We start from the raw sequence: 25,501 nt of genomic DNA on the forward strand, positions 1-25,501 counted from the left end.
TAATGAGAACGATAGTGAACTAATTGCTATTCTCAAGAGTTTGCTTTAAATCTGTGACTGCTGATTCCCTTTAAAATTTAACAGTAAATTCCCTCTACACTTTGTTGTGCTCTGATGCCTTATTATTTTATTTTTATTCACCTTTTTTACTCAATTTATTTCCTCTCCTTTCCCCTCAAGAAGTTTGCTTGGAAGTATTAGACAAAAAAAATTTCAAACACAAAAATCAACACTTAACAAGGGGACTAGATAAACAGAAGCATTACAGCAAAATATTGGCCACACATAACAAATAGTTAAAAGGTCATCTTGCTTCACATTTGTTTTCCTCTCTCCTGTGAAGACGTGAAGCCCTGTGATGAAATATGATGTTATTACACCTCTCAACCAATTCTCAACCCAAAACCACATTACAGTTGGATAGATATGTCACCTCTGCTGAGTGATGTTCCCTCCGTGTCTGTATTGCAGGATGTTTAACCTTATTCTACTCACCTGAAAGGACGTACAATATAGCATGGATTCTAATTTATTTAAATCGGATTCACCACAGGCCTCGCTCTTGCAGATGGATGAAACGGCTCAGGAGTTTTGACATCGAGGCCTCTGTGACCTTCTAACTTTGGACCATAGATTTCATCCAGCTGGGTGAGTTGTGTGTGTGTGTGCACGTAGATGAATGCATGTTATACTTTATTTCTTTTGCCAAGGCCTGAATTTTTGCTTATGCCTAAATATATATTAAAGGAGCACGCCACCTATTTTACCTCATAAGTTTTCTCATCACAAGGAGCTCTACCTAGCCTGCAAAAGCAGTTGTATGTATGTTGCAATGTTTTCTGTGGCCCTGGAAGAGCTTTGTCTAGTTTGACAGAATAAGTAGTGATGACATTGGGGTTATCTCAGCTTGGGTTTAGGGACTTAGGTTTAACTAAGTAGTTAGACCGCAGGTAGTTAAACCTGCGTTAAGGCAACTTTTTTACTCAAGCTTTGTTATAAAGTGGGTTTGTAGAGTTTGTAAGGCTAAATACCTATTTCTATTGAAATATTTTAGATGCATTATGGGAGTTGTAGGATCCAGTATTTTTGGACTTTGACTGGTATTTAAAAGTCAGGATTTGTCAGCCTGTCCTGTTTTAAAAAACCTAAATCTTATGACATGTGCAATACTAATGTTGTGTTCACATGCTCCTTGGATGGCCCCATTTCCTGGGTTGGGAAGTTGTTCACCCAATTTTGTTGTGTTTATTTGCTTTTAAGTTGAGAAACAACATGGACAACATTGATTGAAGTGATTTCACTTGTGTGTGGCACGTATTGCCACACACAAGTGAAATCACTTCAATCAATTATAAGCACACCTTCCTGTACAGTACTGTACCATGACCCAGAAGCCTGACATTTACACAGAGGCAGATATACTGTATGTGGCAGGTCATTATCACTGTTAACTGTAGTTGAACTTGATTCTATAATTATCTGCTGTATCTGTCTGTCAGGGGAGGAGAACTGCGGCCCAATAAAAACAGCAGAAAATATGACTTTAAACTGGCTCACTGCCATAGCTAGTTTTGCTGCTTCTATACTGCTGCTGTAGCAGAAAAGAGACACTGCAGTTTCTCTTTATCTCCCCTGATTTAAAAGTTGTTACAGCCATTATATTTTGAGCACGATTCCTGACCTGCATCCCTGAGAAATGTCAAATAGCTGTGGTAAAAAATAGGCAGGCTTTATTTCTTTTTTCTGTCTATATGAATCTAACAACACCATCAAGCCTCCAGTAAGGTGTTCCTGTTTCAAAACTCAACACAAACAAGGCCAAAGTGTGCAGAGAGTGTCGCCCACGGCACCAAATGAGCTGCCGTTTTAATTTTCTCATCATATTAACCCTTCCATTAATCACCCTATGTCATGTCTATGCATGCGTGCATGTTTGCGCACGTGCATGTCGCGAGACTGTGTCATCCGTGAGCACAGCGGCTCTCTAGATCATTAATCAACTCAAGGCGAGCCAGCCAAGGGGCTCCCAAAATGTCAGGGGGGGTGGGAGGCGAGAGTTTGCTGCGCTCTGTGCTCTGGTGTGCTCCTACACCAGGGAGCTGATCGCAGCACATCACTCCCGTCGGTCCCAGATGGTGGGGAAGAGCGGCAGGAAAGCATGAGAAAAGAGGATGTGTATATGCGTTGGAGAAAACCAAGTAAGTCTCCAGGAACTGGCCAAGTTACCCACAATAACAATTCTCACAAATTATGGCAGGCTAAAATTAAACTTTCAGCAGCTTTGTAAACTGATATTAAGATTCGATTTCACACTAAGGCAGACAGCAGCTCTCAGCTTTTATTTTGGTGGCACACAGGTTCTGAGCATCTACTTAACATCACAATACATGCTGTGATAAGGTGACAGGAGCAGTGGAAATAGAGGAACTTAAGGACAAGAACAGGAGGAGGAGAGGAGTGTGGTGCACATAAAAAGCTGGTGGATTTTACAGAAGGCCAACTGGCAGTTTACAAGTGGTAAACACAATTCTGAATTGATTTGAAAATGGGGGTGAGAAAAGTCACGGTGAGCCATTTAGAGAGAGAGAGCGGAGATTCAGTTCTAAAATTCAGAGCAGTTGTTATTTGACAGTGGCTCAACTTTTTTTCTCTATTAAAGCGAGAAGGGTTACAGAGACTGAACCACATAAGGAAGGAGATTTCCACCAGTGAAGAGATGTCAAAGATGTATCATCCAACTTCTTTCTTATTTTTGTCGTTTTGTCTCTAAATCCTATTCGTACTAACTTAATACTTGTGTTAATAAGTTAATTGCTGAGATCTGGAAACAAGGTGACTATGCTAAACATAAGTTAGCATATCTTCTTTTGAAAGGGAAAACAAAGGCAAATGGGAAATTGTACCTCCAAACTTGTACCTTGTGGTACAGCTTTGACCAACTGTAGTTATAATAGTTTTGGGTTTAACTGGAGATAGATTAATAACTAATTATTGATTACAAAACTCTTTTTCTGCCTATTTGATTGTATTTCCTTTAGTATCTATGGAGAGAAAACAGGGTACCACATGACCAAGCTGGTATTCTCAAAATACTGTATTGGCCTGAATTAAAACATTGTTCAAAATGTCACTTTCAAGTTGGCCATAAAAGTCCAGCTTAACCTGTGTTTTCAGTTGCTCAGGTTCCGTGTTTTACTGCCCCGAAAGAAATAAATTCCCAACATCTCCTGACTGTTGACTCGGAGAAACACACCGGGGAGCCAATCATCCATCAAAGCAGCCAGGAAGTACTGGTGTCACAGATGATGAGAAGCTCAAACGGAGACAGTCTGAAAATGCCAACTGTCAGAGAGAATAATTCTGACCACTTCTAAGACGCTGTCAGAGGACTGTGTGAGTCTGACAGACAAGCTACACAGGTGTGGGGTTTACATTGTCCTTACTGGAAGGATTTTCACGTTTGACTTTTAATCAGGGCCATCTCACATTCAGGCCGGTATGAGAGACGTCTTCTCCATGCAGTTACTCGATCTGGACTATTCAGCCTGTGACAAGCATCAGAAAAAAAGTGGTTTGGATAGTGTCTCTTGCTTCATTGGGCTTGTTTATCAGCCACAATGATAATACCTAATTACCCGTATGATTTCAGATCTCAGGCTGCAGTTTTCATCAGTGTTATGACAGGGGCACTAAATCTAAATGTATTTGTCAGGGTGTATTTAAATAAATTCATATCTGAAGAGCAGCAGGGAGCAATGTTGCCTCTAAGCTGCACATCTGTCAAAGACAGTATGCTGATATACGTCTAAAAAACATACACACGCTTGTCAGTCATCATCCATTGCTTTGTTTCGTCCCATGAAATTTAGTGGATATTAATAAATTCAGAAGGAATTGGTGGCAAGTTATTTTAAATGCCAAGAGTTTGCCCTTAACGTAGGGTGTAATGAAATGATATTCAGGGATAGAGAGAGGTAAAAAAAGGAGGTAGGTGAGTGGGCAGAAGGGGCAGCAGAAAACATCCAAACTTCCATCCTGGGTGGAATGGAGCTGTTTTAGATACAGTGTGTCACTGTGAGGAGTACCAGAGTGGATACATAGGGGGACAACTGCACTGGTTGACAGCTAGCCTGAGGTGTAGCATAAATAAGGGATGCTTAAGCCAAGCAATGCACAGCTCGCCTCATGTAGAATAACCTAGAGGGGTTTAAGCAAGATGTGGACATGAGTTTCTGTATGTTTGCATGTGTGTGTGTGTGTGTGTGTGTGTGTGTGTGTGTGTGTGTGTGTGTGTGTGTGTGTGTGTGTGTGTGTGAGTGAGTGAGTGAGAGCGAGTGGGTTTTAGATACACAAGGAGCTGTAGCGCTTAGATGTCGGGTCCCTCCCTTCAGGAAATAGTTTGCTCCTGATGCATACTGTACACAAAACACACACATACACACATACATATACACATAGGGATAATGTCTTCCCATAAGAGAAGACAAGCAAACTCAGCACTGTGAATTTGTTTTGCCTCATTCATCAACCAACAGGACGCACGCGCGCGCACCCCAACACACAATCCCTCCGCCTCATCTTTGTCCCCTGTCCTTTGCACCAGAGAGGGCCATTATCTTGGTGTGCCCTTGTTTGAGTGTGAAACATTTTCATCTGCTATGACTCATTGCTTTGAGAGTATACCAGCTGCCCAATGCCCAAGTGTGTGATCATGGCATAAAGCGTACGGAGGCAAGCACTGGCTGGCTGGGAAGCCTCAGCAATGGACTAATTAGGCTTTTAACAGAGAAAAGGCAACAGGCTTGAACTGCAGATGGCGTGCGAGGGGAAATTGTAATAATATAGGCTTTCTTTGTGTCAATAATAGATGCCCCCTGTGAGCTCTGGGCAGGAAAGTAGCATCGGTTAGAATTCTGTGACAGACCATGAGGCAATTGAACGACGCTCGGCTCTCCAGCGTCAATTAAAGCTGAGTTTTATCCCCTGGAGTGAGGTTCCCCGCTGCTTTGCTCAGCTGGTCGACAGTAGAGTTCTGCAGTCGCCCTGGGTAGCCTCCAGGTGCCTAAGTGTGTAACTGGGTGAATCTGAAGCATGACATGTGCACAAGCTCAACCCTTCCCCTGGAATAATGAAGATCAGAATGATGTGTTTATGCTCGTCTGGGAAGCCATTATCTGATTAAGTTCAAATGCCAACTCACGCTGCGCTGTAGTGTGGCGTCATCTCCTGCTGGAAACCAAACAACTGTCTGCTTGTTCCAGTGATTGATTAATTAATTTCACACCACTGTTGATTGAATCACTTATTTACTGACTCCTTTTAGTGATTCCCAGCTCAAGTCAGTTATACCTGCTGTATCTCCAAACAGGGCTGAACAACTAATCAAATATTCATTGCGATCATGGTTTCCCACAAATCTGCATATCAAATCAGGTGCTTCCAAAGTGTGAAACCAGAGAAGCTGTGGTGCTACATTGGTTTTTCCTTGACGAATAGATTGTTTTCTTTTCCATAAAATGTCATAAAATGTGAAAACTTTCTTGAAAACCAACATAACATCTTCAAATGTCTTATTTTCTCCTGACTAATAAACCTCAACCCAAGGATATTTGATCTGCTGTCATCGAGGGCTAAAGAAACCAGAAAATATTTACATTTGAGAAGCTGAAATCTGAGAATTTAATTTTAAATTTCCTTCTTAAATTATTCAAAACTACTCTGTATCCCAGATTTCATTTCCCAAAGATTTAAATGAAAAGAATTCATACGTCTTTATTAAATATTTTGGATTCAGTACCTAGTTAAATTGCAAGGCCTGAAATTTGAACACTGACTTGTCTAAGAAGCGCATAGAAGTGTGATAAGTGATTGAATTCAAAAACTGTATTAAACTTGCGAGGGATATGTGTGCAACACCAGCCAATTCAAAAAGAAAATTCAAAATTTATTATTATATTATCGTCTGCACTGGTGTCAGATATTTTAGAGCTGTCTGTTCCAGTCTCATGAACACGATATCTCAGTGACGACTGAAGCGCCTATAACTTTTTGAAATTTTTAAATAAACATTCACTTGAACTGATCAAGACGTCAAGACCCGATTGACAAAAATCCCACAAAATGATATCTGAAGATGGATTTACGCGTCACGTTCGTGGTGGCCAACACAGCCAGACATCAGGAAACAACATGGGAACATCACGGACAGCATCAGTCAGGTATGTTTGTCAATTCAATGCAGGAAATGTTTTTAGAATTTTTGCCTCTTAATCAAATTATATGTGCTTCACACAGCTATCAAGTAAACATAATTTCTTAGTTCAGTTTTAGGATAAGACCAAATTTCAGGTACAAGTGATAGGATGTTAAAAGGTTATTAATGCTGCTAATTTTCATTTTTTTCAGCTGTAAATGTGAACTGGAACAGAAGGAGGCCACATACGGGAACGTGAACTTAACACAGAACACTGAACCAGGTCTTTTCTCAACGTGAGTACATTTATTTTTAATAGCAAACAAATTATTTTAAGTATCATGTTAGTTTTTTGGTCAGTTTAGCTTTTCTAACTGTTATATTTTATAAGGACTGTCATCAGCTACAACAATAAAAGACACAGACAGTGTACTGGTGTGTAATAAAGTGTTGGTTATACTTTATGTGAAGAGTTGTGAAGACAGACATGACACCTGTCATGAACATGAAGGAAAGTTCATGAATGTTTATGGCTGCTGTCACTGTCATCAGTTAACCCTCACCCCCATCAACAATGACATAACTGACCAAATGACACTCCTTCATGTTCTTGACAGGTGTTGTCATGGTAATGACAGTGTTGTGTCAGTATTATGCACACCCCCTTTGAATACAGTTTCCCATTGTTATAATCTCTCAGGCCTCTCTCAGGCCTCAATGTCCCATTGAGATCAAATTGACAGAATGACTCCAAAAAACTAACACATAGTCACAAAAGTTTTATCATTTGTCTGGAGTCACATTTCTGTTTACCTAACAAATTGCTGTATTTAATCTCTCAGTTCACCTGTCAACCCTTTGAAAAAGTTTTAGTACTTATTTCTTCATTTCAAGCTGTGGTTGCTGATTAATTTGTTGTGTTCCCAGGGTTTTAGCGGAGATGAATCACTCAGAAATAATGTGTAAAAATCAATTTTTTTTCAGATCCACACTGGAGAAGACAAAAGGAGGTGTGAGGAAAAATCCAAACCACAACAAAGGACCCACTCTTAGTAGAATAGGCGGCTGTAGCCATGTGGGGAAGGAGAGTGTCTGGGAGGGAATGCCCAACAAAACATACAGAAGAAAAGCCTCCTTTAACACCAGACAAGCCTGGAGGCCTCAGAGGTATGATGTACACTGAATTTCATCTTAATCTAACAGACAGGTGATACAGGTGTAATTGTTTTGCACACCTGCAATTTTGCAGATTTTTGCAGTGTCTTTGATCCAATCACAGAGCATGTTCCGAACAAAATTTGGTATATTTCACTTTTTCATATCACAGTGCACAAATTAAAGTAATCACCAGCCACAGCTGGGGAGAAGGAGAAAAAATGAGTTCTGGACAGTTGTTGGTGTTGAATAGATTTCTGATATAACTACTGATAGAACTACTGAGTAGTAGGAGAAAATGAGCTTCATCAGGCTCCATCAGAGAATCCGCTCACAAACAGCAAAGATCCCAGTTCTGAATGTTCTAGATATTATTATAAAAATAAATCCAAATACACCTCTACATTTACTGAGTTAATTTGCATGTGATTATTTAAGTGCCACCAGGTTGCAGTTGTTTCACTTTGTTTTGTTTTAAATTTGGGATATTTTCAGTTTGGGCTTTTAAAGATGAGCAGTTATAACATATATACATTTACACCATGTTCACACAGAGTTGTTAAGGACACACAAACACTCATTTATCCTCAACAACAAAAAAGCTTGTCATAGACAATGCCTCTAACCCTTTCTCCAGTTCGTTTATGGATATAAAGGAGCATCACTTCTCAAGTGATGTTCCTCATAAACTCCGCCTTCTTGGTGGCGGTGGCTCAGTGGTTTTATGGTTTGTTGTTTCACCTGATAGTTTAAGTGTTTAAACATCTCTGTACATTGTGTGTGTGTGTGTGTGTGTGTGTGTATGTGTATCTACAGGATGCCCACAAGTTCCTCACATCTGTCCTGGAGCAGAGGAGGTTCTGGACCCCCCACAGCTGCAGGAACTGGCTGCCAGCATGGACAAGACCTACTTATATCTTTACATAAAAAGAAAATGCATCAAAACGCAACACAACACAATACTCAAGTGAATGACAAAATGCCTCAGAATGGAGCTGCAACAGTTATTCACTAATTCAGTAAGTTACTATTCACAATTAGCTAGCTGTTCTCCATCATTTTAAGTCATTTTTAAGAAGCAAATGTCCAAATTCTCTAGCTCCTGAAATATTCATATTTTCTGGTTTCTTTGGGTTGTGGAGTGTTGGTTGAAACAAAACAAGACGCCGTTGTCTGACATTTTATGGGCATGCAGCTAATCAATGAAAATAATAATCAAGAGATGGTCATATTGAAAATCCTTTGCCACCCTGCTTCACATGATTAAAAGCAGACTCTTAAATTATAGTTTAATAACCTGTTGTTCTCAAAACCCAGGAACAGTGTAGTGAGTCTCTGAATTTCGAAGTTTGCCTGGCATATTTATTAGTATTTTTTCTTACATTTCAAATTTTTATAAACGCTGACTCAAACTTTCATAATATATACTGTGTGCTCAATACAAGTGACTTAATTTCTCTTTGAGTTTGGTTGAGTCACACACAAAGACTGTGACAAGACACAAGACACTGCAATCAGCTGCATTTGTGAACCAATCACCTTGTCTGACGCAGGCAGTGTGTGGCACAGATGCTCCCTGTGGGAAAGCAGCTGGAACCTGCTTCTGTTTCTCACCATTCATTTGCTGCTTTTCCGAAGGCCTTTCCTTCACCTGTTAAAATATTTTTTTTTTTTGTGAACAGTTCTTTGGAATAAAAGCAAATTGAGTGAGAGTCTAATACGAACATGCAATGTAACTTCTTATGGTGAAAATTCTACCTAATGTAGCATCTTTGTGGGTGGAACAAGAGGTAGTAAAAAGTCCTGTTGAGATATCATTAATTCCTTTCAAGTAATAGATTTCCTGTTGAGAATCAGTAGATCAGTGTTCTGTCAGAAAGACTGCAGTGTCAGTGGCAGTGGTAGTGTTCAAAAAAACTGTAATGGTTCGCAGTAATTGGTGGGATTTTTCAGTTTCACCTACAAGTGCTGCATTGAAGTTACGGTGGCATTTGTAGCCACGGCTAGGTCATATGGCCAGACGATGAAAATTCAGTTGATCTTGATAATTATCACAATAAATGTCAAATCTTTATTTCTTTAAAATTTAAAGGATGATTTTTGCTCCTGAGTAAAATTTGAGGAAACCAGATGTTTAATTGTGGTTTTAAACTTTTCTTTATGGTCAGAACGTGACGAATACCAACCAAACATTGGAACTTTTCACAAATCTGAGGCAGGAAAAGAATTATAATGATAAAATCTAACCTAACTAATCAAAAGCCTAACTTGTGCACTGCTTCCCTTTATTCTTGCAACGTGAGATCTCATCTTTTCAACATTAGTTCTTGCTTTTTTATCTCAAATATTTACCTCCCTCAATAAGAACTCTTGCCCTATCTGTAGATGTTGGAATATACTTCATTATCGATCAGGAGTACATGTAAGTGGAGATAAGATTAGCCAAATCTCTTTGAGATTTTTGCTGCGAGCATGTGTCTTTGTTCTCTGTAGCCAGTAGCAAATACCTCTCTCACCGCACTGTTGATGTCCAAAATTTCAAACATAAAGAACTTTATCTCGGCTGCCAAACATACGCCTAAGTACCTAATCAGTCTTCTTTCACCTTGTCACTTTGAAGACACATTTTCATTGGGCCAACAGCACTGCTCCTTGTGTGATTGGCTGCTTCTAGCACGCTTATAATGATAAGACGTGGAGAAAAGATAAAAGCAACAGCTTACCATATTTTAAACTAAAACTCTCACGCTTTTCTTTTCTTTTCCATTACCAGAGTCCATCTCAGGGTGTGAAAGTGAAGAGCGTCTGAGCTGATACCCCTATGACACTGTACAACCCAAGCGTTTGACACAAACCTTTTAGGGCTTAACACATTTTAAATGCCCGTCAAATCCCATGTGACAATGCAGCAGGTATTCATAGGCAATTCAGCCGGAGCAAAAGGGCATCAAATCGGCCTCCATTTGCACTGTGGATTTTAAAAGGTCCGGTGGAGGGAGACCAGGAAAGGAGGGGAAATGGTTGCAAATGGCACGCCACAATTGTTATACCCATGTAGACTATATATATATTTCACGCTTCCGTGCTGCCATTTTAAAGACTTTGTCTTCTGTTATGCCTGTTTGAAGCTGCACCTTAAGGCAGCCATGCTGTAATATGACTTGATGTATGGCGCCTGGTTTATTTATAGTCCATTTTAAAATGTACCAGTCTGTTAGATGCTTCATCCAGCAGACTTGAATCAGTGTATTATCCCTGACTAAAATGTTTGTACCAGAAACTACATTTACAGGTGGATGTTGAAGCTTGGAAAATCATTATGCTGAGATGAGGAAATAATCCTGACACTACACAGTGTTCGTCATACTAAATAGGGAGTGGACCACCATTTGCATCGTCAGTGGAAGTCAGACGCTGTGCGTTGAGTGCATGGTCCAATCAGTTTCAGAGCTAAATTCATATGACATTAAACGATAAGACTATTCATCCACTGAAAGCTTTTCATTTCACTCATTTTGCCTCATTTTTAAACTTTAGATGAAAACTCTCCTGAGGAGCCCATTTGAATTGAAAAAAAAGACCAAAAATTGCCTCTGACAGTGACTCATAAGCTAAAGAGTCTCTTGCCCATCTCTCCATTGGAAGCTCCTCAGAGCTAATGATTTATGGGCAACACGTCCCGTCCTAATTGTATCTTTGAAATACCTATCCCCTTTGTCTGAATGGCTTTAATGGCGGGGTGCCGCTGTGCTACCTTGATGTGGTGCTCCGGCACGCCCAGCACTCTCACTCTCTCTCTCTCTCTCTCTCTCTCTCTCTCTCTCTCTCTCTCTCTCTCTCTCTCCCTGCGAACACGGGAAACCAACGCCATGTTCACAAGTAAACAATGAAACGCACCCCACTTGCTCTTACATTATCCTGTAGAGATGCTCCTGCACTCCCTGACATCCGCGCGCACACACACATTCACACACATATCTCCCTGGAGAGACGTTGCCAGGCAACAGGAAGCAGCGCTCCCCCCTTCCCTTCTTTTCTTATTATTATATTTTTCTTTTCTGAAGCTGCTATCAAAGGTGAAAGAAAAAGAAAGGCGACATAGAGATCAAGTAAAAACGATATTTTCCTTTGGTGCTGAATATTTGTTTTCTGACATACACACTCTACTGTGTGTCCATGTGAGCTCATGAAAATATGTATCCGTTATTATGATTTTGCTGCTATTTATATTGTCAGGATCCGAGCGATCCTACTGCCTGCAAGTGCTTGTGTTTTTAAACATGTTCTGCACAGATACTGATTCCATCGATGGTGCAAAAGTGGATAAACCCATTCACGTTTTTAGGTTTGTCAACACAGCCGATGTGCAATCATATAACTATGGTTAAATTGTTGTAAACTTGCTAGTTCAGCCCAAAATTTCACATTTGTTATTGTTGTCTGACACAGCTCAATGGACACTTGACTAACAAACACCAATATAAACCCTCCTTACACATGACTGGATGAATGCACCACTCAGTGGGCTGGCATTGGTCTCCACTTTGAATTTTCAATATGGAAAAAATGGCAGCTGTTTGGGGAAAAGTCCAGTTTTCCATTAATGTGCCCATCAAAATTGGTTTCTGAATAAGTGTAAGGGGAAAAATGAGCTGTTATTGTCAGCATTTTCAACATGTTCAACAGCTGTCTGAAGCGGAGGAAAGCAATACAGATATTAACTAGTTTGGTTTCTGTTTGTATAATTTCCTGTCTTCTACTGAAGTTAGCTTGCTAACCAGCTAGCCCTGGCCCATTCTGTCTTGTAATACAACTTACAATAGTGAGTCACTGTAGTGTCCAGTTGTCTTGTAAACTCAACGATAGCTGAACCTCCCAAGTAAACTGCTGTTAATGCTAATATTGGTGATGTTGTGAAAAACGTAACGTAAGTTTTGAAACCATGTTTTTAGGTGACTTTAACTCTTGTAGTGAATAAAAACCCAACAGATGAGGGGATTCAGCAGTCTCATTTTATGATTTCGACTCATAGGGAGTTTATTTTTACATAAAACTTTTCACCTTGTGCATCAGTGTGATTTAACAAAGACGCAGCAGAAAGACATTCAGAATATTTATCCTGTAACCTATATTTATCAAGCCATATTAAAATGCACTTTGCTGTTGCTGCCGCCTTCTTAGTCACCTTCAGATTTCCATTTCTAAATGAAAATAATTAAAAAATAAAAACAGCCAGGAGATTGTTCTCCCATTTTCAGTCGTAAAGTAACCCTCCCGCGTCCTTGAATCCTCGCCAAGACTAATAACAAGCCTTGTTGTCTCTCCATTTGTTTTCCTCATGTCCTCTGCCGCGTCGCGACACAGTTGGAGAGAGATTACAGTTGTATTGGGTGCCGCCTGTCACTGTACAAATGCCTGTCATTAATTTCACAGGCAGAAGGCAATTTCAGAGAAGTGGATAAGTTCTGATAATGATGCGAGCTCTGTTGTGCTGTCAAACTGGGGAGAGAAACATCAGGTCAAATACATTTCTACTCCTCATTCTAACTTTTGTATCTGTTTGTTTAGATAAAAAAGACCATCTTTGACCTAGAAATTTTGTGGTGTTATCTCTTTTTATTTGTCTGTTGACAGACCTGAGGTACTGGATTTTTTTTTTTTTTTGTGGAAAAGGGTGTGAAAATGAATCAGGTGACAGAGCTGAGCATGAGAGATGGATGATTGAGATGGAGTGGAAGATAATAATTGCTGTAACATTGCCGCTGCCCTCTTATGTACTCATATAAATCACCTCATAAGCCTGGTATTCATAAGGAGCTGTCGGCTCAAGTCCGATGTCACTTGTAGATTTGTTTCTCCCATTCAGAGAGCTGCTGAGATCCATCCCAAGCAGTGCATTCATCCAAAGGGCTGTCTCACCCTCCTCCTCTCCTCTCTAATAACCCAGTGTGCGTGATTGCATTAGGGCCACGATAAATGTAAAATAGGAGCTCACCACTGAGTGAATCATCCCAAATTACTCTGCAGACGACGCTAGTTACAGATGGGACCAGAAGGGATGTGTTGTTTTTGAAGCGTCTGTGTCACAGCGCGGGTTGTTTTCACACGGAAAGCGAGGGCTTTCTCCAAAAAAAAAAACACAGTCTCTGAATCCACTGAGTCCTCCTCTCACTGTTGCCGGCTGATGATATTTGTGCCTACTCAGCCCAGCTGAAAATTTAGTAAAGTTTCACATATATGCTAATAAGAAATTTAGATGAAATATTCAGGAATTGTTTTTGGTGTTCTCTGTTTTTAGCAGCATACACCAGAGGCATCTAGACACATTTGCAGCTGACTGTAAATGGCATAAAAAGACCAAAATGCACTTTTGGTTTTGTGCCCATTACTATACACTTTCAAGTTAAAGATTTCACCATTTCCCCATCTATATACCATGACATTTATTTTAGGAGTTAGCTTTAAGTTACAGCTCTGTCAGTTTCCCTTAGTCTTTTCCAGTGGTGCGTGACTTTTTATGAACCCACATTAGTCTGTGTGCTAAAATGTGAAATCTACTAAAAGGAACTATTACTTTGGCTTGTACTCTCTCCTTTATTCACATCTCAATCCCTTCCTGCTCTGCTTTGGGCCAAATATAACACTTTTTAATACAAGTGCCTTCTCTGCTCCCTAGTTTTTGTTCTGGAATTAGTTTGTGGGAGTCACACAGTCTCTTATGTATAAGAAATAGACATTTACAGTACCTATTTACAATGAAGTGAAGTTGTATTATGTGTTGTTTATAGCGTTAATAATGCTAGGCTAGTCTTAGAGAAATGGTTAGCCACCTTTTTTGACTGATATACCCCCATAGCTCTCTCTGATGGGTTCTTGTAGCCATTCGCCATTTATCATTATTATAAATCACTGAGAAACACATTGACTGTGTGAATCCATACAAGACACAGCTATTCTGGACTTGATAATGTTCAGGCATGGTCAAGTTTATATTCGTACTGTTAACAATCGGAGTGGCAGGAGCTGCCCATTTACACACAGACTTTTAGATATCCATTTGGTATTTCAGCTTGAGCGTCAAGTTAGTTTTATTTAAAGGAGACCTGTCATGCTCATTTTCTTAATCTGTATTTTTATTCTTGGACTCCACCACTATAGCTTTGCCTGAATTTTATCACATAGGGGCCTTATGCAGCCCCATAATTCAGCTTCTGTCTGAAACAAGCTGTTTTAGCTCTGTTCTGTCCGTTCAGCTTACAGAAACTTGCTCTGTTTCCAGAGCAACGTAAACAAGCTTTATTAACCTGGTGCTTGTGAGTGTATAACACATGGAATATGTAATGAGCTGACACCAGCAAAGTTGAAAACACTTTAACTTTAGGAAGTGATCTCTCTTCCAGGTTAAACAAGTTTTCCCACTCTCTCAATCACAACACTTTCATCAGCCTGTCATTGCTGAAAGGTTTCTGGATATGGTGACAGTAAATGTACTAAATAATCGCTATCAGCCCAATTTCTAATCCCATTTGCCTCTTTATTTTCTTGCTAATCTCAAATAATGTGGTTATATTTTACATAACTTGCTCTAATCAAATCATAATTTGCCATAAAGAAAACAAATTTCAATGACTATAGCATCTCCTGACGTCTTTGCCCAAGAAATTACCAGACGGAGTTAGTCTGTCAAATTCTGTCAAGATGGCGAGCAGAGTGAATACCCATCAGCCCACCTCCACTCAAAGTGCTTATCTTCAAAAACAGGTGTTCTTAAAGGGGAGAGGGAGGGGGTTGTCTACAATCAGGGTCGTCTCACATTCAGGCCAAACTGGTATATATATTTTATCTTTCTAGTCTATTATTAGTGAAAATCAAGGAGAACAGTGAGTGAGTCAGAATTATTTGGCAGTGGTTTTTGTTTTTGCCCATTTTTTAATCTTTGCCTGTCTTTCAGAATCCCAAGTCTGGGCATGATGCCCATTTCTCTGTGTAGCACATTGATAATAAATAATCCATTATACCTCTGCAGCTTTTACAGAAACAACTGAGAAACTTGTCTCACAAATTTTGCAACACGCTGAAAAGCACCTCAGTACGTCTGGTCGTCTGGCCCACTTTGCCGTGTGCATTTTAATTGGCTGTAAGTGCAGAGAAAAGTGCGACCGCAACAGTCAAAGTTGAAGTGCTTGAGCGGTCTGTCTCTGGAGCGGCAAGGCGGCTTTCCTCCAGTGCTCTGCAAATCTACAGGCCTGACAAATCCTTATTAGGGGCTTCTACTGTACATCACTACAATATGTGTGTATGGGTTTATCATTTTGCACTACTGGCCAGGGAAGCCTATTTGACCAATTAAACCAGGATGTATTTGCTGTGTGTGTGTGTGTGTGTGTGTGTGTGTGTGTGTGTGTGTGTTTGGCTGCGTGTGTGTATATGTGTCTGCTGTGTGGGTGTGAAAAATATTTAGAATCCTCTTGACACCCAATTAGAGAGCAACCCGACATGACCTCCAACTTCAAGAGACACCAAAAAGCTCACTTGAAACAACAACTTGGAGCTGCTTGACAAAATGGCCCCACTAATGAGCGCCTGTAAACACAACTTTATTCCTGCTGATTGGTATTTAAAAGAAAGGAAAGACTACAGTGTCTGCAGAATGTATGGCTTTAATTACCATGCATAATGAATGCACTGAGACTGGCCATTGTACCAGTGGTCATCTGATATTTTGACTATATGCAGTAAGCCCATGATGCAATATTGAACATTTCACAACATGTTATTCTTAAGAGTCTTCATTTTCAGTCATTAAGTATTTCAAATTGAAAATATCCACGCTGGCTGAAAGGAGCTCTGGATTTATTGTGTTTTTCCTGTTGAGCACGGTTTACAGTGAACAGTATCCTTTTCCCACAAGCATAGCACTGAAATGTTTCTGGTGGGGGCCGAACAGTAAAGGCGTAAAGCATGTGACCGCAATGTGCATGATTTGATTCAACAGATTTTTGATTCAAGGAACTGGGTCTTATTGTGAACATTCTTGTTGTACTGATTTTCATCTTTAACAAAACAGGGCAGTGACTAAATGACAATTAAGCCGTCATTTAGTGGCTTTAGTGGATTTTTGCTGAAAAAGGAACGTCAATATGTGCCTTTATGTGCAGCCTGATCATTTAATAGTATGTGATATGCCCAGCTATTGGACAGATGGTGGCCGGTTGGACAATTTTATGATATGGCCCAAACCTAGTGTACAGTATATACTGGAGTATTTGGACTACATATGTAGTGAAACAGGTTTATGAAGTAGGTCTTCCGACTTCTTGCCATTGTAGCTGAGGTTGGACCTGGTTTGAAATGGACTTATGGAAAAACCAACCCATACTCAGCATGCATAACTTTTCCAAAATAAGGGGGGGGGCCTTGTTTCCCACATTGCATTCTGGTCCATTTGTTCCCAAAGTGGCAGAAAGAGATGTTCATGCTTTGCTGGCCTTTTACTTTGCCACATTTAACCACGGAGTTCACGCCAGACCACTATCCATAAAGATCAAGCCCATCCAGCAGTAATTTGAAACCCAGTTGTAACCCCTCAAATGTTTGAGGAGTTGTAATTAATCAAAAAGTCTTCCATGTCTTGCTGAATTGAGCTGCCTATTTTCTAAAGACACTCTCCTGTAAAAGAAGACGAAAAGGTAGATTTTTTTGGTGTTTGATAAATCAAAAACAGTTGGCATTTGCCTTCAGTTGTCATGACAGTGAGCAGTGAAAAGCTCTGTCAGACTTCATAATTTGTCTTAAATTTGCTTCGGTCTTTCAATTCAACTATCAATCATTTGTCAAGCGACTCAATCATAGTAGTGGCCACTTTGATTATATTGAAGTTGCTATTTTAGGTGACGTGAAATTTGCTGCCCACTCATTCTTTCATACTTTCATCCTGTCACTAACCAAGAGGCTGAGAGTTGGTGTCAGCACCCTCATGAAATGAAAAGTTTCCCTCGCTGTGGTGGAAGTCTGCCACCTCCACGAGTGATGAAACATGAACTTACTGATGTAGACACAGAGTCAGCTCCCACCTGCTGCCCGATCCGGTCCAGTCTGGACGCTCGCATCACGATTGATCGCACTCATGAAACCGAACAAAACTCGTGATCAAAGCGGACCCGGGGAGTTCCCATGGCCACAGTCTTCAGATCACAGAAGAGGAGCAGGTCTGCGGGAAAAGGAGGGAGGAAATGCGGTCGGGGGTGGAGGATGAAACGGAATATGAAACAGTCAAGTGAAGATCAACTCTGCTGATCCTGCTTTTTGATCTCCGTCTTCTTAATATATACGATTTTACACAAAGCAGCGTGACAGTGGTGCATGTGTCTATTAGCTCTTGTCCATACTCCATGTATACAAACACGAACGCAGCCACACAGGCGTACTTACATTATGCAGATAATTTCTTTTTCACATCCATTTTCTCTCTCGCATGCTCGCCATCAGTCACCTCATATCAAATCACAGTTTGAGCCTCGCTTCCTGTGCTTAAAATGCAAATTTTTTGGACGTTTGCCACAAAAAAAGGGGATTTATATGTACAATATGCAACTTTTCACCTTGAGGCAGAGTATTGTTAGCATATCTGCATCCATAAAGTCATCACAGAGGCAGACAGCGGGCGCATCTGCAATTGAAATGCTGTTTTTTTTTTTTTTTTTTTGAATGATTCTGATTCCCATGCAGGCCTGCTGGTTGTTTAGACACACAAACTGTAAGTGTACAGTGTATGCAGTGTGTGTTTATTGGGGAGAAGAAAACTCACATTTTACAGCTAATTATAATAATGTGCAGATTGACTTGTTCTGTTCTTTTATTGGGCTGAAATTCAAGAAACAAAGAGGCCATGCTGCCTGTAATTAATCAAACGTTTATTAAAAAAGCTATAATGTGATGTATGTAAGGAGCACTCTTGTGCGCACGCACACACACACACACACACACACACACAAAGCTGCAGGAATTCATACATACACACAACTTGAGCACCTGCACTCCCACATACACACTGTGCCTAATTATTAAAGTGCTTAAACTTGCTGACTGACCACTTTTTCAATCAAACCTGTGCGTCCCAGCAGCTCCCGTCCGCCCAATCCATCAAATCCCCCACCCGAGCGTCACGGCATCACAGAAGCAGCTATTGTAGCAGGGGCCTCCAAGTCGATAAAAACCGAGATGATTACCAAAGGGATTATAATTAGTTGGAAGTGATTTCGAACCGTTATGTCAGCTTTGTTGGGATGGCTGATCTCAGATCACAGACTGACTTGCCTTTGATGACCACGTTCATAAGAAGAATAAACTGATTACAAAGAAAGGCTGCTTTAAAGAGCTGCATAGCTTGGTTCCTTGAAAGAGAGATCAAACCAAATAAATAAATAAAATGTATTATAGCAGTAATAATAACATTAACACTTCTCCAGAGCGAATTTTAAAAGGGTTTACTATTTATACTAACACGTAAATTAAGATACGTGCTGCTGCTACGTGCATTTTGATCAATATGCAGTTTCCTCGGGCAATAGATTGCAAATGAATTTTGACCCAACTTCACTTTCAGAGCTCACTTTGAAACAAAATCTGCGAGCACTCTTTTGGTAGACTGAGTGGCATATCAAAAGAAGCACGGAGGGGGAATATTATTATATGCTAATAGAGGAGAGCTTGTGGGAGCAAAGGCTTAAGTCTGGCAGATAGAGAACTAATTTTATTTCAGAATGTATATTAATCAAACCCAAACTCACCATCATATGATCTCAAAGGCAAAAAAAAAAAAAAAAAATCATCAGTATTCATACATCAGGGCATGTAATAAGCGTGGGCCCTGCAGGACTGTTGTTGGTGGAAACATTACTAAATCAAGCATGCTGAACACAGAAGGCAAAGGTCGGCTTATTGACACCACTTAAAATAATAGATGTGTTTATTGTGTTTCTGCAACCATCACCCGGGGTTAATAAATGTCTGTGTTCATCTGGCAGTAATCGGCACAACAGGCTGCGATCATTAATATGGATTGGGGTGCATGTCATGTGTGAGGGCGTTGGCAGTAAAGCTTCTGTCGGGTAAAGCTTTAAACGCATGCAGTGGTTTGTTTCGTGAACAAAACTCTTTAGAGTTTTACAGGGTTTTACATTGGTAGAGAACATAGTGTGATTTGGAGTTCTTGCAGTGAAGTCAGACTTACTTATTATAATGAATTTCACATTTACTTTTAGCACTTAGTAGTCTCTGCATGACTGAGTTGAAAAAGAAAAAACTTGATACTTCACATAGAGAACATTGCCAGAATTTGGTGCATAAACCATGCAGATTTGTTGTTGTACCTCACCGTGTATGACAGCTTTGGAAGTGCCAAAAAAAAATTGGTGTGTGCGTGAAATTCGGGTGCACAAACTAATAAAAGTTGGATGGCAATTTTGAATGGTAATGTTTTGAGTGGTTGCCCAGGTATTTTGTTTTGATTCGATGGATAATCCGCAGAAAAAAGTCAGAATAGATAAGAGAGGCCGCCGCATATTACAACCAGATGACAAGCTATCATCATGTTCTTCACTGTGGAATTATGTTGAATTAGTGTGAAATGAGAAACTCGTGAGAGACGCTCATGTTAGAAAGAAGAAATAAAAGTGGAGTTTACTTTGAAAAGATAAATGAAAGGTTGCTTATAAATTCTCTCTATAACCTTGGGAGCAAATGGTGCCCCCGACCAGGGAGGGGTTAAGTATGCTCAACAGGTATAATTCACCCAGGCCCAATGACTCAGGGGGAAACCTCATTAACCAGCACGTTATCCTGCAGCCTTATAAATTAGGAGTCGTGCCATTTTCAGCAGGCACCAGGAGAAAGGACCTCAGACCTCCTGATCTGCAGTCAAGTGTTCTGCCTCTGAGCTACTCTCCAACCCCGAATGCATCAGGCAGGGGACATTAAACCTCTGAGCCAATTTTGAAAACGCATTGCATCACGCACACATACCACATTACACTATGTGTATGTGTGTGTGTGAGAGGGGTGCAGTGCATTTTTAAAATGATCTACTCACTAAGACCTTGCTTTTCTCAAACACAGTTCTATAATGATTTAACCATGAGTTTCATGCCCATTCAGGCCTTCAGAGTGCAGCCACCTAACATCGTCTATGTAGAAAATGAGCATGATTTTTACTATTCACCCTGAAAGCCTGAAATAACCCCTCTTACTTTGAAACTCTCGGCTATTAGGAGTTCATCTACAAGCTCCAGTAGGTGATTTGTTATTTTTTAACAAGTGGGGTGGTCCAACGGGGGCACCACCCTGCTCCCACACCATCAACACACATGATGGGCGATGCAGAGGGAAAAATAAGGGTGCAATTACAAACTGCCTGCTACTTCAGCAGCACAGAATTTATTCATACGCAGCGCAGTTAGGCTACTGGTATTTCAGAGCCAATGTCAGGGTGATAGATTCTAACCTGCGCAAATCTTAGTGAGAGCCTGGCAGACTAGGCTTACATATTCAACTGAACGACCCTGTACTCCCTCTGCTGCTAGGGGAAGGAAGGGGGTGGCAGGTTAACAAGGGGGATGGTATCCCTCATCAACCCCCTCCCCTTTAAAATCACTTACTGGTTGAGGCTGAATCTGAAAACCTTCAAACATCCCAGATAATCCTCGCCAACCATTCGGTATTTGACATTTGTCCTAGCTGGACAGATTCGGCAAATAATCTTTCAACCAGTGTGATAATACAAATGTTTGTTTGTTTGTTTGTAGCATGTGTAAATTCTGTTGTCAAATCATAAATCCAGCCTTTGCTCCTGGTCAGTGACCTGAGTATACGCTCACCTCACCACCTGCCATGTTTTATTCCATGATGGTTACCAACTACTAAAGCATGGGTGCCATTAAAACACAAAAGGTACAATTACACCTCTGAACTTCACTGAGTGATATGAGAGAGGCATAACAAAGCCGCACAATGTGATTATTTGGTTAATGCCTCTGTTTGCGTGTAGGTCATGGAGCAGAGGGAGAGGGGAGCATGCTGGCAGAACGCTGACAGATTGCATGAGCCCTTCGAGCGTGCCCTCCCGCAGGGTGTGTGCGTGTGTGTGTCTATGTGTGTGTGTGTCAAGCGGGCTTCACAAAATGTTAGCATCAGTAGTTTGCTCTTCACTGAGGAGGGGATGTGTCCAACTTTGTCCCCAGACACCTTTGCAGGGGGTCTGGAAGTTGCGCTCCAAATAGAACCTACTGACAAGAGCTATTAATGGAAGTGTTTTGTTTGAAGTTTGCACACAGATCTGGCAGATTTTTTGTCTGTTGTCATGCTCAATTCCAAAGCTGCTTGCAAACATTTACTTTATACACTTGTGCGCTTTTCTCTTGCATGTTTGTCACCGTGTGTAGCTGCTGTCCCAGCTCAAATATCATTTGCAAATAATTAGTGGTGTTTGTTTTAATCTGCATGGATCATCAGTTGTGTAAGGCATACAACAGGGCAATATTAAACCAACTGTCACACACAGAAATATATACATATATTCATAGTACACTGTATATCTACAACCATAACTTTCATATATAACCCTCTCCCACTGTACTTGTAGTTAAGCAGGCTAAAAACAAACCAGGTCAAGTATTTTAAAGTGCTGCCGTTTGCCGCCTGTTTGTGTCTGTGCATAAACATGAGCAGCGCTACACATAAAGTGTGCATTCATCAAGGTCACGTTAAGTGCCTGGCAAGACAAAGGAAGCTCAATTCGAGCCAATATTTGACAACCGATCTGTTCAGGGCTGAGGGAGGAAAGTGGTTTTGCAGGTGGAGGATTATCAGAGCATTACTTTATAGACTGATGTGATTCTTACTTATACAGTTAACAGAAGTCACTTTACAAAGAGACATGTTTACACAATCTAGCTGAATACGAGTTAAATACTGCAATAAGCTAGCAGTGTCCCCTACTTGCTGTATTTCTGCTATGCTAATGCTACATTCATGTCTTGTCTGCAGAGTGGGAAATAGGAATAAACCTGTTGTTCCCACTTGAAACCATTGCACATTCCAAGATGGCCACCTTTAGCATTATGCTAGCCTTGTTGTCATTAGAGACAATGAGGAATCAGGCCTAATTCAGCCATTTGTATCAGGCTACATATTTCTATTGGTTCTTTAAACTTGTGTTGATAGATTTTTCAACATGTAAGGTAATGTTCATAGAAAAATTCTGACGAGCAGCTTTAAAAAGTGAAAGTAGGCTGTAAGTGCATGAGAAAAAACATTTTATGTAGATGCTGTTTTTTCTATTCTTTACAAGAGAGAGTTATTGTTGTGATTTCTCCAATTCTTGAATTACATGTAGGATTTTGATGTGAAAGGGTTTTTTTTCCCCCGCTCGGCTGCTTGTAATTACAGTCTGAGCAATATGACAACAGTGTAGCAGAAGACTCATTTTATTGTCACTTTGGGACATGATGCCACTTTTGCTATTAAAACAAGCATCAGCACTAGTGACTCTATGAATAAAATACTGTACTTCACATAATTGTGAACAAGCTTCAAGCATAAACAACTCATGAGGGCTGTCCCCAGAGCAATAAGCTGAGCTGTCTGGAGTATTTGCCTCATGTCATCACAAATACAGGAACTTTTCTGAAGTCAGTTTTCCAGTCTCAGTAGTTGTAATCTCTTTTCTGAGCTAAACGCCAACTGCCCCGAGACTTACCTCCTCTGTCAAGCAGTGACAGTTAGCTTGCGAACATCTAGAGCTCATGGGAAATGGAATTCGTTCAAGGCCACTAAAAAACAAATATTGTTACAGCTGAAAATATCACTCAATATGCTTCATTTTATTTGAAATTTGTTTTTAAGCTTGAATGAGGGGGGAAAAAATAAATATTGGAACTGTAATGACTGCAAAATAAGCCCAACAGACCTTTGACTTGTGCTCTAGCAGAGGACCTTGTTATAATTTACCATAAGCTTGGCCTATAACACATTGTATTAACCAGCAAACTAAGCTAATAAATTAAATGGAGGACACTAGCGAGCAAAGGCATGCTGATTGGATAAACACAACACCATAGATGGCAAAATTACAGACAAGGCAAAGGCTCCTATTTGCCGACTTTGCAAAAGCAGCTGCCTTACTCTACCACCACAGCAAATCTAAGTGGAGCAGCATCAGCTGCACAGCTTTGTCTGAGTAGGGAGTACTCAGTGTGCAGGAAAACAGACAGACATAGTTTAAGATTTTTTTTTTTTTTTAATGAGTTCTATTAATGATCCTATTAGTGAATCCAGTGTGCCAACAGCACACTTGATGTTTACAGTGTTATTAGCTGCAACAGTAGCAACTGCAGCAGTAACATGACATTAACATTAAAACTAACATCTATTTAAGGTGATTAATTAAAACTTTTGTATTTGCAGTCCACAGACGCATCAGGTGAGGAAAAACACTACATATGATCATCTTACATCAGACATGGAGACACTAATAGTTTCCCACATATGAGATATGTGTTTGTGTTCACACACCTTTCGCTTTTTTATTTCCAAACATGAGCAGAAGGTACAGCATATCCACGCCAGTATTTATCAGGTGCTATGATACGTTGACACGTTTTTGTTGTTTTCCAAGTAGGACGACTGAATGAGCGCTGAAAGACAAGCCCTGTAGGTAATATACTATACCGTTTACACAATACACTGGCCAGAACAAGCTGCCTCAGCTATATTCCTGAGCTTCCTTTTGTTGTAACTATTTCATGTTTCCTCAGGCAACAAAACTCTGCATTAGTAACATATAACAATCACTAAAAAAACAAACGCTGCCTTGTTCTCTTCTCTCTGTTTCAGTAGACAGTAACATTACAATACAACACCAGCAGTATGGAGCAAATACCTGTCGGTGCGCAGGTTTTTTTTGACTGGCTCTCTTTAATGTATCCCATCCTGGAAGAATGGTGGACCACTTTCCTTTGAGCTATATCTGCAAGAAAATCACTTATACTGAACTATGAGAAAAATATATAAACCTATTGAAAAGGAATGTATTCATGTGAGGAATGCATAGGACTCTTCTTTTCCCCCTATACACCTCTGTATAGTACTGACATTTTTCAGATATTTTTAATGTTACTTTCATGCTTCTGCTCTGAATTCAGTGCAGTCTTTGAACTTTAAGGTTTGCTTGCTGTTGAATAAAGCCTTACTTGTGCTCACAAGGTGTCATAAAAGATATTTCTCAAGTGTGTAACATATTAACCTGATGCATTACTTCAGTCTCTAGTGACAACATCTGTAATCCGAGCAACCTCAGAGCAAATTACCCCACTTTGCTTTTGTGTCTCTACTTGATGACTTGTGCTTGTGCGTCAGCCCTTTCTTTCTTCTTCCTCCCCCCTCCTCGCGGCTGCACCACCTACACACCTCTGGATTAGCTTTTCGACCACGACAACCCAGCTGAGATCAGGGTGGGAATTCAATGGCGCGGCAGGGAGCTGGGCTGTGTATGTGTGTGTTTGTTTGTCTCCGAGCGTGTCTGAGTGCTCTCCTATTATTTCCAGGTAGCGTTTCCTGTGTGTTTGGGTTGTGCATTTTGAGCTGTGTGTGTGTGTGTGTGTGTGTGTGTGTGTGTGTGTGTGTGTGTGTGGTGTGTGTGTGTGTGTGTGTGTGGGTGGGTGAGTTGCGCGACTCATATGTGCAGGAGAAAGTGAGAACGACTCGGTTGCTGTAATGATTAATGGGGGAAACTTTCAGTGCTGATTCCATTCGGATAATAGTAGCCAGGCGAAAAAAAGCAATCTTACTTGTCGCTCTTTTCTGCACAATTGATCCAAAAGAAGAAAAAAAAAGCAGAAATGTGGAAAGCTCTCAATTTCTGAACCTGTGTTTTGATACTGTTACACAGCCAGACACACATTCTCTGGCAGCTCTCACTCTCATAACAGATCCACCTGAGCTCATGGCTGCTAAAGAGAATAAACCAACCTTGCACCGACACTAACTCGCAGCAGCTACTTTTATATTCCAGGGTGATTGATCTGGGCTTTCAGCATCTGGCATTTCCACATTTTTTCCGTTTCTAATTAGCCGCTGACGCTGACATAATTAGTTGCC

At 40.5% G+C, this 25,501-nt stretch overlaps 1 long non-coding RNA gene across 1 annotated transcript in view; it reads left to right on the plus strand.

Moving 5' to 3' along the window:
• Nucleotides 1-560: 560 nt before the first annotated feature.
• LOC108891877 (uncharacterized) overlaps nucleotides 561-25,501 on the plus strand; it is a 69,513-nt gene continuing 44,572 nt past the window's right edge. Inside the window, exon 1 of the long non-coding RNA XR_001962384.2 lies at nucleotides 561-648. This is a non-coding gene — a long non-coding RNA (uncharacterized LOC108891877). The remainder of the gene's footprint in view (nucleotides 649-25,501) is intronic.

The sequence above is a fragment of the Lates calcarifer genome, linkage group LG7_2, assembly GCF_001640805.2.
Source record: "Lates calcarifer isolate ASB-BC8 linkage group LG7_2, TLL_Latcal_v3, whole genome shotgun sequence".
Taxonomy (NCBI): domain Eukaryota; kingdom Metazoa; phylum Chordata; class Actinopteri; family Centropomidae; genus Lates; species Lates calcarifer.